Source organism: Rhipicephalus microplus, chromosome 1 (assembly GCF_043290135.1).
Source record: "Rhipicephalus microplus isolate Deutch F79 chromosome 1, USDA_Rmic, whole genome shotgun sequence".
Lineage (NCBI taxonomy): Eukaryota > Metazoa > Arthropoda > Arachnida > Ixodida > Ixodidae > Rhipicephalus > Rhipicephalus microplus.
The window spans coordinates 191,589,046-191,604,311 of NC_134700.1; the positions used below are offsets into that span (position 1 = coordinate 191,589,046).

The window sequence follows — 15,266 nt, forward strand, 5'->3', positions numbered from 1 at the left end:
GAAGAGCACAAATTGTTTCGCTTTACCGGCACGAAGTGGAACAGCGTGAAATTGCCACCATTATGAACCGACTTTTGTCTACTCTAAATAGAATTAACCAGGAATTCCATGATGATGGACTCCATGATGACAAACCGTGCTACAATACTCGCCTTCACCCGCAGTAGTTTAACATCTGTTTTTTTTTTCCTTTAAAATACCATAGCTGGAACACAAGCAGAAATAGTGCACTATAGAGGGATCGCGCTGTGTTGCCACAACGGATGTGCGGGCCTGTCTGTGCCAATGACTGGTCGATGGCACGCACTATGCCATTGATAAGGCTTGTGCCACGCGCTCCGCTGTTCGCGTTTCATTTGATGCCGATATACGTGTACTGTACGCGAAAAGGCGACCGCACGGAAGAAATGCGGACCGCTTCAGCTCTGCAGTTTGAGCGCTTCTGAAACATTCCAAGCGTGACATACGCTATCCTTGGAGTTAGTTCTTGCGCACGCTTCCCACCTTGCACTTTCTTCGACATCTTTGCTCCTCAGCACACCGCGCGCAGATTTAGCCGATGAGACGATCGATGTCCGATATCGTGACGTAATGACGTGATCAGATATGGGACTGCATCAACGCATGTGCGAGTGTCGATACATCGCCGTGAAATAGCGCAACACGTGAGCGGCTGACCTCGTTTTGTATCTGCTGCTCATGCTGCGATTTTTGTAGTCGGCGGATTTTGGGCGCCGTGTTATGGCTCGCCGTGATGTGCGGGAGCGGTGCGCTCGACGGTATAGTAGTACGTGCTGTACAAATCGCGTTTCAAATTTTTTTCTTTCTCGTGTGTATGGACTTTACCTGGACCTATATACGGAGCTACCTAATAGGAACCACGGCTCCTGGAATTCATCGAGGACCACTGCTATAGCTTCGTCTTCGGCCTCGAAGTGGTAAGCCCTCCAAGCTCGACAGGCCGGTGAGGAGCGAGGCTATATATGTTCACCGAACACCACTCACTGTAGCCTCGCAGTTGAACGGGTAATTTAAGGCCAGGTTGCGTGTAACCAGTGAGCGGATTCCTTGAGCTATTTTGCCACTTCGGGTCGATACTTCGCGTGACACAGCTGTCGGGCTAAGCTTGCGGTTAGGGCTGTTTTCATTGGAGGTTCACCCGTCGACCCGGATGGCAGTGGAGCGCTCGCGGCCTTCATTTGGTGCCAGCCTTTCTGGCACAGCCGTGAGGACTGTTAGCATAGAGTTTCCTTAAATTAACTAGAGGAGACTCTGTCGCTGCGATCGTTCAGCGACCATGGGAATGATGGGTAGTGCACACATTCGCCTAGTCTTCGTACTTGCGGGTGGTGAATCGTACTTGCGGCTTTGTTTATTGCTTTGTTTCAGTTTTGTTTTGAAAGAAATATTCAATCTTTTTGAACTTTATGACCAAATTTGGAAAGGTAAGTCTAAAACAATAAGGTGGTGAAGCGCAACCGCTGAACATTTGCTCACTTTTGTTTCGTAAGACAACAGCTTCAAGCCACACGAACACACACGGGTCCAAAAGCAGTCCAGAAGCACGAAGATTAGAAAAATGTGTGTACTACCCACCATTCCCATGCTCGCTGAAGCGCCATGCGTTGCAGCTTCCATAGACACTAGCACCAGAGTTCCCTCTGGTGTATATTAGGAAACTCTATGACTGTTATGGTGAACACGGCTCTGTGTGGCAGCGCATTGCGAAGCGCCAGTGCAGCCGCGCGGCCGCGTATTGAATCCAAGTGGCGCAGGCGCACACGAGGTGTCGCTTTTGCTGTATAACAGACAAACTGGTCCGGCGCTTGTCTACTGCGGAATGCCGCGCTTTTAAGCGATGTCGCCGACGACTTGAGGCAGATCCCGTGTGTCCGTGTGCGCGTGCGTCACTACGCTTCGATGAGCGCTGCGCGGAGCATGGCGACGCGCTCGCCTGTTCACCTTAACAGTGCTCATCGCAGGACGTAATGTGGTTTTTAGCGTACTGCAACACGTCGTGCCGGTGTTCGCTTCGCCGGCTTGTAGCCGCGGAGGATTCAAGAACCCGATAACATCTGAACTTCAAGTCTGCAGAACGCGTAGCGTCTGGAGCCTGCTACGGGCAGGTAACCGCTAGCGCGTCTGGCGTGTTTCTTTTGCCGTCTTAACGTTTGCCCTCGGTTTTCTTCTTTTTTTTTAGCTTCGACTTGGCACATGGACCAACTCTGGCTTCGCGCTCAGGCGTTATACGTAAGGCTACGTTTATTATTTTGCTTTTACGCACGCTTCCATCATCTCACAAGCTTTGCTTTCGTTCCAGGAGCGCTGCTGCAGTACGTACTGACGCGCCCTGTGCCTCCCCGGCGTATTTTCCGCATATTTATCCGACGGACTCTCTAGGTGCTGGACGTGCTACAGGCATTGAATCGCGTAAGCATGACTCTCGTGTTTTCATGGGTAGGGCAGTACACTGTCTTTCTTTATTTTTTAAAATTTATTTCCAATACTGCTGATCACAATGATAAGGGCTCTAGCAGGGTGGTACAAAATATATAAGAAGGTTTCATAACATACACAGTGAATTTATACAACACAAAATTCAAGACACAGTGTCAACGAAAATATCAAATGTATGTACAATGAGAAATAGAAAACAATGCAGACAAGCTTGCCGTGATACAAAATAGATAAAGGGTTACAATTCAAGCAGAGCCTCCAATTTGTCACAATCAACTACCATTACTACATCTTTATCGAGTTCATGCAGCTCACTTACAGTTCCGTAAAAATAAGAATATGTAAAAACAATATTCTCGGATTTAAATGGCACTAATGAGTACGGGTGACGTAGCCTTGTAGAGTAACCTCTGAAAAATCAAACGTTGTCGCATGTTCGGCTTTGTAGCTTGTCCCTGACAATTTTAAACAGGGACTTTAGGTGAGCGATTTTATTTTGAAGGCGAAGCTCCTTAAAGCAGCACCCGTTCGTCCCTCGTAGTAGTGCGTAACATGTCTTACGCTTTGATCTGCAAGGTAGTGCCGGTGGGAGATTTCTCCTGTGCGTTGTTTATTCATTCAGAAAACTTTATTTGTGTCCTGAAGCCCGGTCTTTTCAGACTGAGGCGGGCCGCGTCCATGTCGGTACCGTCAGGCCGAGCCTTGTGGCGTCATCGTGGACTTTCTGGACCGCCCGTAGTTGGTCTTGATAAGACGCGCTTCGCACCATCGTTGTTGAAATATAAAAAACTCGAAGCGTGCGCGTTAACTAAAAGCTGGTCTATCATTCCCCTTATGCAGCCATTGGCATGTACATTGAGCACTATCTGAGAAGAAAGGGCTGCTACGTCATACTCGCTGGGCGTAACCTCCTTGGCTTTAGAAAGGTTTAGCGAGCGTTGGGCCGCAGTGCCATGAGAACAGTGAACTAGTATATACCATGAACTCGAGGTGGTTAAGGGTGGGAAGTAGACCCGAAGCGCAAGCCATAAAAAAGTGTGCGTGTGCAACCTCTCGTTTAGTCCTTGAAATGTCTGCTGGATGGCGATGCTTCTATATGCGGAATATATGATGAAAAGAGGCGAGGTGGTGGTACTTGGAGTGTTGACTAGACGGACGAACGGACGCACGGATGGATGGGCGCATTGACGAACGCGCGGATGGACGTGCGGACACACGAACAGACGCACGCATGGACGGGCGGATGGATGCACGGACGGTCACACAGACGGACGCATGGACGGACGGAAGCAAGAACGAATGGGCGGACGGATGCTTCGCCCCACTCTCCATCATTCACCCCGTGGATACGCTGCCATTTTTTTTATCTGTTATACGTTTCAAGTCTGCTTGGCGAAGTAACTGCGTAATAGATCAGGGACCGTAGCTATTAAATATGCGTTGTGCAGCTTTACTCTGAACTCTTTCCAACTTTAGTGTGTCCGTCTGTGTAAACGGGTCCCAAATAACATTTGCATGTTCTATAATCGGCATATTCTAACTTGGGCTTTTCGGTTGCTGCGGTCAAGATGGGCGCGTGCATTTCGTCGATAGCATTTCGGTTTCTGGGTGCCACTCGTTCATTTGCATCCACGTGCGCCACTTGGTAATCTACTTTATCACTGAAGTGTGCGTGGTACTCTTTAAAGTACGCTAATTTGCCTGTCCCCTTAATGCTGGTCTCTTACCGTACTTCAAAAATAACCCTTCCTTACTCTCAGTCAGTTTACTTACCAATGTGCACAGCCGAGGTAACATTCTGGTGGCCGTAGGCAATTATATCCTTTATAAACTTTATATCCTTGTGCAATGTGTACATTCATCTGGTTTTCTTATGTTGGAGTGAGGTTTTTTTCAGTGTTGTGTTCATAGGCTAACAGCAGTCTCAGAATTCGGGTCTGAAATGTCTCTTCCTCTAAATTTACAGCTCTTACGTGTCGCTGTTAGTGCGAGTCTGATTATTTGTTCTAATTCATGTTGTGCTTAACATAGAAAAATGAACACATACATTTCTACTTTCGTTCGTAGCAAGTGTCGTTTTGGTAGACTGGATGTTTTATGCTATAGTATACGGGGGATTATTGGTCAGCGCTGCCAGTTCGTAAACGTCCTGCGAGCTTCGTGATGCCAGCAGGCAGCAATTTTTTCACAGCTGCGTCGTAGCTATCAGCGGTGCTGACTGACGCTACCAGGATTGTATGCATATATCCATTCCATAAAGTGGGCGAGAAGGTGCTCTCCGCTGTATCTAATTTGGTAGAACATGCATTATTTGAAGAGCGTGGGTTTGATATCTGCCAGCTGCAAGTTCTTTTCGTGCACTTTTACCAGATATACATGATGGGCAATATAAATAACATCCCCTATGCTTTCCATGTACCTTGTGAGTTAGTTCTAATGTTGTGACTAACAAAAAGGAACCTGTAGGTTTCCCTTTCTTTTTTTATTTTGACGAGTTTTTATTCTACACTAATCCCGCACGAATTGTGACCAACTGCCTGGAAATAGCAAAATTGTCTAACAATTTCCAATGCATTCGCTATTACAATTCAGAAAATGATTTGGCTTCGTTTATCGATGTATAGTGAATAATCCTAATGAGTGATTATTGAATTACTGGGCAGTCCGTCATCGTTCATTTACACATAAATCATTCAAGATTCGTGTGCGATTTCTTTTCGGTTGTATGCATTCAGAGCAAGCAAGCCATACCTTTGCCATTAGAGTTGGGATGTGGCTTGCTTGTGGAGCCGTCGAATAAAGCCATGCCTTCACTGCTGTAGTTGGCTGCAGTCTTACGCAGCAAATAAAGAATAAGTAAAGACGGGGACGTACAAAAGTTTTTCGTTGGGCAGTATCGCAATCGGCCTTGGTGTTTTGACTCCTCTTAAGTGAGTGTTTGTGTGCGTATACTTTTTTAACATTAATACATACCAGCTAGAGATCCGCTCGGTGTTCCTTTATCATGCTCTTCCTTGGCCACTACACACATGAACCGGCAAAACACCATTTACGTCCGAGTGTGTGTACGTTGCTTCTCGAGGGATTTAAAAGCGCATTAAGACAGAGCTCCCCAGGAGCTCTGTCTTCTCAACACATGTGCAACTTCGGCAGAAGATCGTGTGATGGACATCTTCGTGGAAATTCCTCGAGAAAGCACTTTCTCATATCTCCACGACTAGTTTTGAACATACACACACTCACAAAAATGCTTCTAGTTGATTTAATCTCTGCCATGGTTCTCTGAAAAGGTACCATAGGCATGCCGGAATATGACCGTATACCTAGCACTACCCATTGTGATTTGGCAGCTGCGGCGTTGCACTGATACGAGCTAAGGCACGGGTGTTGCGGTTATAATTACGGCAATGGCAGGTGAACATGTTTTGTTATAGAATATTTCATCTTTTTAGATATAGACGGCACGTCAAGAAAACCTAGCTCTTTTAAAACATCAGGTGATCCGTAAATGCCTGAGTGCATCTAACTCAGATATTGGTTAATCAATACGGGAACACACAGTATTCAAGTGACATTGATAGATCGACAGACAAGGTGCTGTCTGTAGTTTTGTCTTGTGTCTAGCGCTACTTGCTTCTGTTCTCAGTAAATAAACTTGATAGACTTAATCACGCCCAAGTTTGGCGTTAGTTCTCTTTCCTGGCTAGAGGCTAGTACACAAATATATAGTGCAGTTAACAACCAGGAAGGCATCCATAGTGTTAGAGTGCACTAAGTCTGAGTGTTGGCTAATTGGTGTGGTCTTTTCCTTTCTCTATGAGTATACGGCAGGACCAGCGCCTGGCGTGGCAACGCCGGCATGATGCGACGAAATGAACGCCGGCGAGCACGCGCACCGCGTCACGTCGAAATGTATTGGCGCCTTGACTGTTGGATGTAGTCCTGTTCTCACATGACACGCATCTTATTATTATCATGTTTGCAGCAGTCACATACCATCGTCATCCATTGACGTCACGTAATACCAAATTTGGCATATGTGAAGCTAGCGAAACGGCCACGAGCGCATCATGAGCGTGGCATGTAGTCATGTTACATGACAAGTATGTCATGGTTTTTATGTTAGGGTATGTCGCCTGTGTTCACCATGCAATCATGCCATGTCATACCAGTTTTGCAACATGCCATTTGAACGAAGCCACCGCAAGATCTTCAGGACCATGAAATGTAAATCATGACATTTTTGTCATGATTTTCATGCTATAACTAGTCAAACGTGTTCTTCATACAGTCATGTTATGTCATACCAAGTTTGGTATCGATACCATTATCAAAACGGCCAGGAGGAGGAGGAAGGGAAGAAATGAAAGGCAGGGAGGTCAACCAGACGCACGTCCGGTTTGCTACCCTGCACTGGGGGAAAGGGTGATGGGATTAAAGGAGAAGAGAGAGAGAAGTGGAGGTCAATGTGTGTGTAGGTGTGACCTTGTCCATTGCACGCTTATAAGCGGTCGCGTAGTCCGGTCGTCTTTAGAAAACTCAGCAATGCCCGCGTCGCTTTGCTGGCCAGCGACGCATAGAGCCATGAGCCAAGTATCTTCTCTTCGGAAAAAGGTCTACTGTCTAGTGTCTCTAACGTTTCGCGTAGCAAGTTGCGTTCGCTCGCAAAACGTTCACATGAACACAGTAGATGTTCTATTGTCTCGTCAGTGTCGCACGATTCACATCGGGAGCTATCCGCCATTCCTACGCGAAAGGAGTACGCCTTTGTAAAAGCTACTCCTAACCACAGGCGGCACAGTAAAGTGGCGTCCTGGCGGGAGAGGTCCGATAGAACTTGAAGCTTTTTCGATGGGTCCAATTTGTGTAGGCGGTGGTTCCTGACACTGGGGTCGCTCAGCCAAGTTTCCGACATGGTGTTAGCGAACGAGTGAAGGCCCCTTGCAGCGTCGGTTCTCAACAATGGAATTGGGGTTGTCTGGGCGTCCGCTTGGGCGGATCGGGCAGCATTATCAGCAAGGTCATTACCGACAATACCACAATGTCCCGGTAACCACTGGAACACCAAGTCATGTCCTTTCGATAAAACTTCGTGAATCACTTCTCTTGTTTTATTCACTAGTTGTTGATGCTCCCTCTGTCGTAAAGCTGATTGCAAGCTCTGAAGGGATGCCTTGGAGTCGCAGAACACAGCCCATTTTTGAGGTCGGGCTTCCGCGATATAAAGTATAGCAGCACGTAAGGCGGTAAGCTCCGCTGCTGTGGATGTTGTCATATGCGTCAGTTTGAACTTTATAGTGACCTGGTACGCCGGGATGACAACAGCACCTGTGGAGCTGTCAGCCGAGACCGATCCATCGGTGTAAATGTGGGTCCTCTGGCCGTATTTTTCGTTGAGTAGCGACAATTTCACCTGTCGTAGGACCATTGTTGAATGATGGCTCTTGTTCGTTATTCCCGGAATAGTGAGGCATACCTGTGGTTGTTGTATGCACCACGGGGGTGACGCTGGTCTTGCTGCTGGAGTGAAGCCAAAAGGAAGGCATTCTCTATGGGCAGAAATAATCTTTGAAAACATCGCGTGTGGTCTTTGAAGTGGAAACACTGCAACATGGTGACCAGGAACTAGGCAGAGGTGTCTTATGTGGGCTCTCGAATTGTCAGTGGTGATGTATGTTCGAATTGTATGCTCTCTTGCGATCATAATTGCCCCGTAGGTTGAGGTGCATCGCGGCAATCCTAAGCACACGCGTAGTGCTTGTCCTTGCAGACTTTCAAGAATGCGGATGTTCGTCTTGCACGTACTTGCCAGTAACGGCAAGCTGTAGCGCAAAAATCCCAGAAACAGTGCCCTGTATAGCTGCATCATTGATCTTATCGATGCGCCCCAAGATTTTCCGCAGAGGAACCGCATTATATGGACGATGGAAGTTAGCCTTCTCTTCAGGTAATTGCAGTGGGCACTCCACGAAAGGTCCCTGTCAATAATCACACCCAGGAAGCGATGGTTCTTCTGGTATGGAATATTTTGTCCATTGATGGTAATGGTGTATTGTGTCATGGCCCTGCGAGTAAACGCAACCAATGCACATTTCTCCGTTGAGACGGAAAAACCTTGCTTGCGGAGATATGAGCACGTCAGGGTGGCAGCCTGCTGGACTCTTGCACGTACTTGGAGCGGCCAGGAGAGCTGAAAGGCGTAGGCAGCTAGATAGATACGCCCAATGTCACCGAAGTTCGCTAAGGAATGCTTCGCATTAAAAAAAAAAAAACATAGGGCACCCTTAAGCTTCGCCTAAGAGTTGAACGCAATAGCGAAATATAGCCGCTAGTACGCCCTTCAACCGCTAAGTGCATGCTTATTAATATATTTTGTTGCACATTCACACACGCGCGCACGCACACAAACGCGCGCGAGAGCGCGACGTATTAGTATTACAGTGACTGTGCAGTGTGGCCACTTCCCTCTGCTAGAGCGGCACTCTGCTGTAGTCGAGACACGTTTTTCACAATGTCTCACAGATGGCACACGCACGCACAAATGGTATATAAAAGTTTTTGATCTAAATCAAGAGTCACACGGCTTCCAAGATGCACGCCGCGCACTCACCATCTCTCAGGTCGTAAAGAGTCTCACAATATTGACCTACGTTGGCCTTTACAGTGAGGCGTGTGCCTCCCCGGATGTCCTGTTCGCGGCTCCGAGGGTAAACAACTGCGTTGTTCGTTCGTGTTGTGCTGCTCGTCCTCGGCTTGCGCGTATATGCAAGCGCTTAGAATATTCGCACAAATAATAACGTATTCAAATTCACTTAGATTTTAATTTATATTGGAAATTTCGATACATTCGAGAAGAACTGAGTGTCCTGTATATATTATTCAGCATGCAATTCCTCTGTAAAGCTGCTCACACTGTAGTGGGAAAAGGGAGGGGAGTGCTATACTGCGATTACACCTTTCTAAAGAAACGAATCCGCATGCCGCAAACTCTTACTTTACAGTTCAATGAACATTATACCCTCACATCCATTCTTCCTTTTTGGTTTGAAGCTTGTTATGCAGGTTTAAGTATATTAAATAATAAAATGTTACATACTTTTCAGGCTGGCAAGCTGCTACTTGCATTCTACTTAAGTTCGGCTGCCATTAAAGATCGGTTCTTCCTTCGAACCAAAAAGACAGTTGCACAAGTCTTGTTTCAAATTTAAAAAAGTTTTGGAGGTTATTTCGGTCATGACAAATAGGCTCTTTTTTTTACTGTGTGATACATATGCTGTTAGAGTTGCCTTCAACCCTGAAATTTACACAACTCTGTATACGAACCTTCCCCTGGCTCCATGGCAACCAATTTTTCTTCACAACCTATGCTATGAGGGTTCATTTTTTTAGGTTCACAAACAAGCTGGCGAAATTTGTATTTAGTCGAGCGCGTACTTGATATCTGAAGTTTTATGAACGCAAGTGAAGGCGGGCAACACCGATGCACTAATGAGCTGTGATGTCTTTGCGAGCGTCTGCATTTTGATGAGTTACGGGGACCTGTTTTACAAAGCCGTTAGGAGATCGCAAGAAGGGTCCCTTGCGGCGCTGCAGCTATCCGCCACCGCCGGTGTCCGTAACCACTATCCCACGAAATAAGCTAAATAAGAACCCCAGAGACACACCCGGATTTGAACGCAGGTCCCCTGCATTGGCAGGTCCCTATCCCAGTATTCTGCCACAGAGCCACGCCACTGCTTGAAACTCCGTTGCAGGCTTGATGCCTGAATTCGTGTTAGCATGAGTAATAAAGCGTTTTAGAACAGCAAAGGAACAACCAGGTGTCGCACAATGGGAATGCATAGTGAGCGGGCCGTCGAAGCTCCAGTACATTACAAAAGCTTCATCTTGATCACATATTAACTGTGGCACATAACCACTTCTGGCATATTTCTTCGTCGCCAGCCATTGCATAAAAAAAACTTGCACAATATTCATTGCAAATGTGTAGCGGATGCAACGCTTTTCCAGAGAATGACGAAGAATAGCATAGTGTCTATCGGACTACTACAAGAAAATTCACTATTTCTGGCGTAGGGGGTACACAGCAAGTGTGCTCGTAGCAGTTCCACATAGTTTAGAAAAGGCTCTGAAATGCCACCTCTCCAGTTTTCGCTGTGACTGTACTGCGCGTTCCGCGCAAGCCTGGCGGTTTTCGTTCTGCAAGCAGCTGCACATTCTATCGAACAATTTCAACAGCTCAGCTTGGCAGTAATAATTAAACCATTCGCAACTCCTGCAACATCGCTAGAAAATGACGGCTCCCGGCGCGCTTCATGCAGCACACGACTTCACCCATGACATGGCAAAGTGGCGGTTGGTGGCGCTCATGGAGGTTAATGGCCGGCAACTCGCAACATTAGTGCTACGTACTCGATGCTTTCAACTAATGAACTACAAATGATACCACAGGGTCCTATTTGCGCGGATACATCATTTTACAACCCGATATTTATATACGTAAAAGCACAATAGATCTTCTACTTTATTTTATTTTGCTGAAAACAACGAATTTAATGCCAGTGTCATAGCCCATTTCACACAACAGAAAACGGGTTTTAAAGCTTCGTACAGTAAAACTGTACGAAGCTTTAAAACTTGACTGTGCTGAAACGTGCTGGCGTTGACCCCGTCATTGACTGCGTTCGCAGCCAATGACGTGTTATATGGGGTCGTGCCGTACCGAGCTGCAGGACTAAAAGCACGGTAGCTGCACTTTGTTGGAAGCCAAGTACTACCGTTCTCTGCTTGACTTTGTACACAAAGCAAATCTGTAAGTCTGTAAATTATGCCCAGGTGCAGACATTCAAAATAAGAAGAGTACGGAAATCTGGGTTGACGTAAGCTTAGATGCGCACTGTTAAATTCACTTCATCGAATAAAGAGCTCAGTACAACATGTGCGTCATATTGCCTTGCTTTTGGAAAATAGAACCTTATATGTGTTAAATACTTCCACTTGGTAATGACGAGACATGTCGATGCAGCTTTGCAAAGGGGTGACAACACCAAGACTGCAAAGCTGGGAACCACTGACAAGGAGAGACACCGCAAGTGATTCGTGAAGGTTCTCCGAAGCAGCCGTCATCGCTACGAGCTTCGTTAGCGGCGCAAACGAGTCCACGATATGGTGGAAAGAGCTGGGCACATTTGCTGTATTGGTATTTGACATAGTTTCTTAGTACTGCCAAACTTGAGTTTGCATAGTAACTTAACCTGTTATCCCGGGCTTCCAGTCTTTGTTTAGTGAAGTAGCTTATATTCATGTATAGTTTACTAACGTACAAAGTGATTACCCCTTTGCAAGACACATAATTAACTGTTTATGAATGCATAAAATTTTCTTTATAATAAGGTTCTCAAGTTCAACCATAAAGAAAATGGAGGAGTCAAAGTTACCGTATTTTACAGCGATTATTTGCAATTACAATGTAAATAATATATTTATTGTACATTCAGTAACTATAATTTTGTGTACTGAAATAAACAACTGGCAAAATTACACGAATAGTTTGGCAGCAGTGAGCACTACCAAAAGGGGAAAAAATGAATGCTGCAGAAACGCTCGTATCAAATGTTTCGTTAATAACGTCTTGCCTTGATTAAATCATTCGTATCAGCAGCAAATTATCCTAAACATAACTGCTATAAAGGAACTTTAGGCACCAGAAATGCTCAATTCACAGTAAGCTGAAAGTTTTTGGTTGTTTCCTTGCGAATGGTGCACAGAAAAGTCGTCTGTAAATGAGGACGATGTGCTGAAAAGGGTTATGGGCAGCTTATAACCGCCTTGAGTACGCTGTGTATATGGTAAAACAAGCACGTGAAGTCATGCCAGCTTTAGCTTGCAGCTCTACATCGGGTGCATGCAATGGTCGGTCCCAGAGTTCCGTGTATTTCGTCCAGCCATTGCTCCACTGAAGACGTTCCTAGTAGATCATCCCTCGGGAGACGGTGTTTCTGCTTGGCGGGGCCTTAGCATCGGTCAACCACTGCCTTTGCTCTCTACGGCGGCTTGCGTAAGTAAATCCACATTGAGTATATATATATGCAACGGAAGACAGACGAGCAGATGCTCCCAGTTTGTTTATTGGTGAAAAGTACAGAGCGTGCATGCAAGATGTTGCAAAACTCGCAAATAATGACTAAAGAGAAGAGATCAATAGAATACCTACTTTATGTTGCAGAAACTGCAAGACCATCAACTGGCACCCAGAAATGAATTATTTGATTTTTTTTCCAGTGGCTCACTTAGTTATTTGCACTTCTTTTTATGCAATTATCTTCGGTTATTTCAAGCATTTGTTTCTTTGACAAACAATATATGAGTTTGTCAAAGACACCTATAAACAGTTCTGGCAGCGTTTGTTTCCTTTTCTTAAGCCTTTGTTTGCCGTGAGCGTTCTGACTTTCCAAAATGCTTACCAAACTCTGTTTTTTATAGTTTTACAAGGGTAGTGCACAAGAATTCAAATGCGACAATGTAGGGCAAAGCAATGCATGCATTCGTTTTCAATGCTCAGTTTGTGCCACATTGATGAGATTTTGATGTGAGCACTTGCATCACTCCGCATTTCCTGTATTGTCAAGATTGTCAATGGAATCGTGCAGTTATCTAGTTGCATATGGCAGTCGTTATGCAACAAGAAATATCAGTGTCTCTTAAACCCAGGAGGATTGTACACTTAAACCTCATTAAGCAAAAAGCATCTTGCACCAAAATAAGTCCGCTATAACCGAAGAGTTCTTATAAAGGTGTAATAATAATGGTATTGCCAGAATATTTTTTCATTTACTTCGTTATATCAGTTTGATCGATGTACACTGAAACCTTAATGTAACAATCAACGTTAAGGTGGCGAACTCTCCTTCTAGCTTGCCAATCTTCGCACCTAGAACCATAGCCTCTAGAATACGCAAGAAACAGTCCCACGAGAACTTTTACGCCATCCAGCCCTTGCTAGCCATTGAAGACGGCTTTCCCCAGGAGGCAGCGTTTAATCTCTTGAAAGCGCCCTCTGTGTTCTGATGGGCATTTATTTGCTCGAAGATCCGAGATGACTGCGTAAGCCAATGTGGTCTACTCGTTGTTTCAAACGGGACATTTTAGGGTTAAGTACCGCACACTTTCAATTCCGGTTGTCAGTTCCAGTCGTGCTGTCATTACGACTCCAACACTTAAGACGAAGTCAAGATTATCTTTCGAGGTCAAATTCGTCTGGAAATGACGTGGTTATTTCGAGCAATCTCGTATACAACACGCTATGCTAGAGAATTTTTATACCACGTTTGAGTGAGTGAGTAAAAACTTTATTGAGCATGTCCGGCGTCATTGAGCGGGGTGGGGCTACAAGCACCCCGGCCTAGGTGACGGCCTCGAGTCCTTGGACCCGGGCGGCATCCTGGGAACGCCGGACGGCCCACAGTTGATCGGCAAGGTCGTGGCTGAGCAGAGCCGCCTCCCATCGCGCCTCGCGGTTCGAGACCACCATGTCTACCGGGTTCGTAGGGGACTGCTGCGCGTTACCGGTACACTTCCACAGCATGTGTCCGTGAGTAATAAAAGTAAAGTTCTCACCTCCATGCATTGATTTAATGGGTGACGGAGGCGCCACAACAAACCTTCTAAACTCTTCCCCCTCTCCCTCCTCAAAGTGAAACCCTGTGCACGCCTATTCGAAGCGACAGAACAAGGCTATCTCGAGCAATTGTTCCCGTTTCTCTTGAAACGAAGGAAAAGCTGAGAAAATCTGTTCATTACTAGATATCCCATTTGTCCGTGCAAGTCTGTTAACTTCAACGCTGACATTACTAGCAACCCTGTTCTTTTCAATCAGGCGAAGTAGATATTGAAGTTGGCCCAACACTTCCATTAGAGTAAGCGATTACTTTGCCAATTTAATGCACTACCAAACACAGCATTGCTTACAATTTTATAATAAATGAATGAATTACTGATGTTACAATGACATCTGCATTTCAATCGTATCCAGTTCATTATATACTCCGTATAGCTGCAGACTTCCTCCCTTTCAATGTGTAACAGCGTCTGCTATGGATCTCACTGTCACGTGCTGGTACAATCACTTGGTGTCAAAACTAGCCAGCGGGATCCATCGGAAAACTAGTGTGCATTGGTAAAACAGGTGCCTCGCGATTAACGGATGGCTTCTCTCCCTTCTAGATTGCCAACCTGTGCGTCTGGTGCATCCAACGGACAACTTCCTCGCCATACTTCACCCAGCCTTTGCTTCACGAACCTCCTCGGACATTCTTCATACGAGTATTGGATCTCGCTGCTTGGTGGTGCCATGGGCAATATTTTTTTCTGGTGACTGCTTTCGCAGGCTGTGTTTACATATCGCCAATGATTGGTCATCCTTCATGTAATAAAATATTCGGCAGCATTTCGGATGATCATCTCTTGGAATCATGGTCGTGGGATCGAATCCCGTCGGCGGCGGCTGTATTTTCGGTGGAGGCGAAAATGCTTTAGGCCCGTGTGCTCAGATTTTGGCTCACGTTAAAGAATAATAAAGAATGCCAGGCTGTCGGAATTTCCGAAGTCCTCGACTACGGCGTCTCTCATGACCATATGGTAGTTTCAATTAGGGCGCTAAATCTCACATCTCTTGGAATTCTGCCTTAGCAGGTCCTGTTAAAGGAGAGTAGGGTGAATTTTGTAATCTGTGCCAGACACCCACAGCATTATGGTAGTTCATAGGCCTGCACACTGATGGGTGGGTAGCAAAACGGTGGTTGCCTCCCTCA

At 45.9% G+C, this 15,266-nt stretch overlaps 1 long non-coding RNA gene across 1 annotated transcript; it reads left to right on the forward strand.

The window, feature by feature from the left end:
- Positions 1-678: 678 nt before the first annotated feature.
- LOC142769122 (uncharacterized) lies at positions 679-14,905 on the forward strand. Its single transcript, XR_012885668.1, has 6 exons — positions 679-938; positions 2,201-2,250; positions 2,321-2,430; positions 11,483-11,656; positions 12,402-12,514; positions 14,680-14,905. It is a non-coding gene; the product is annotated as an uncharacterized LOC142769122 (long non-coding RNA).
- The last annotated feature ends 361 nt before the right edge of the window (positions 14,906-15,266 follow it).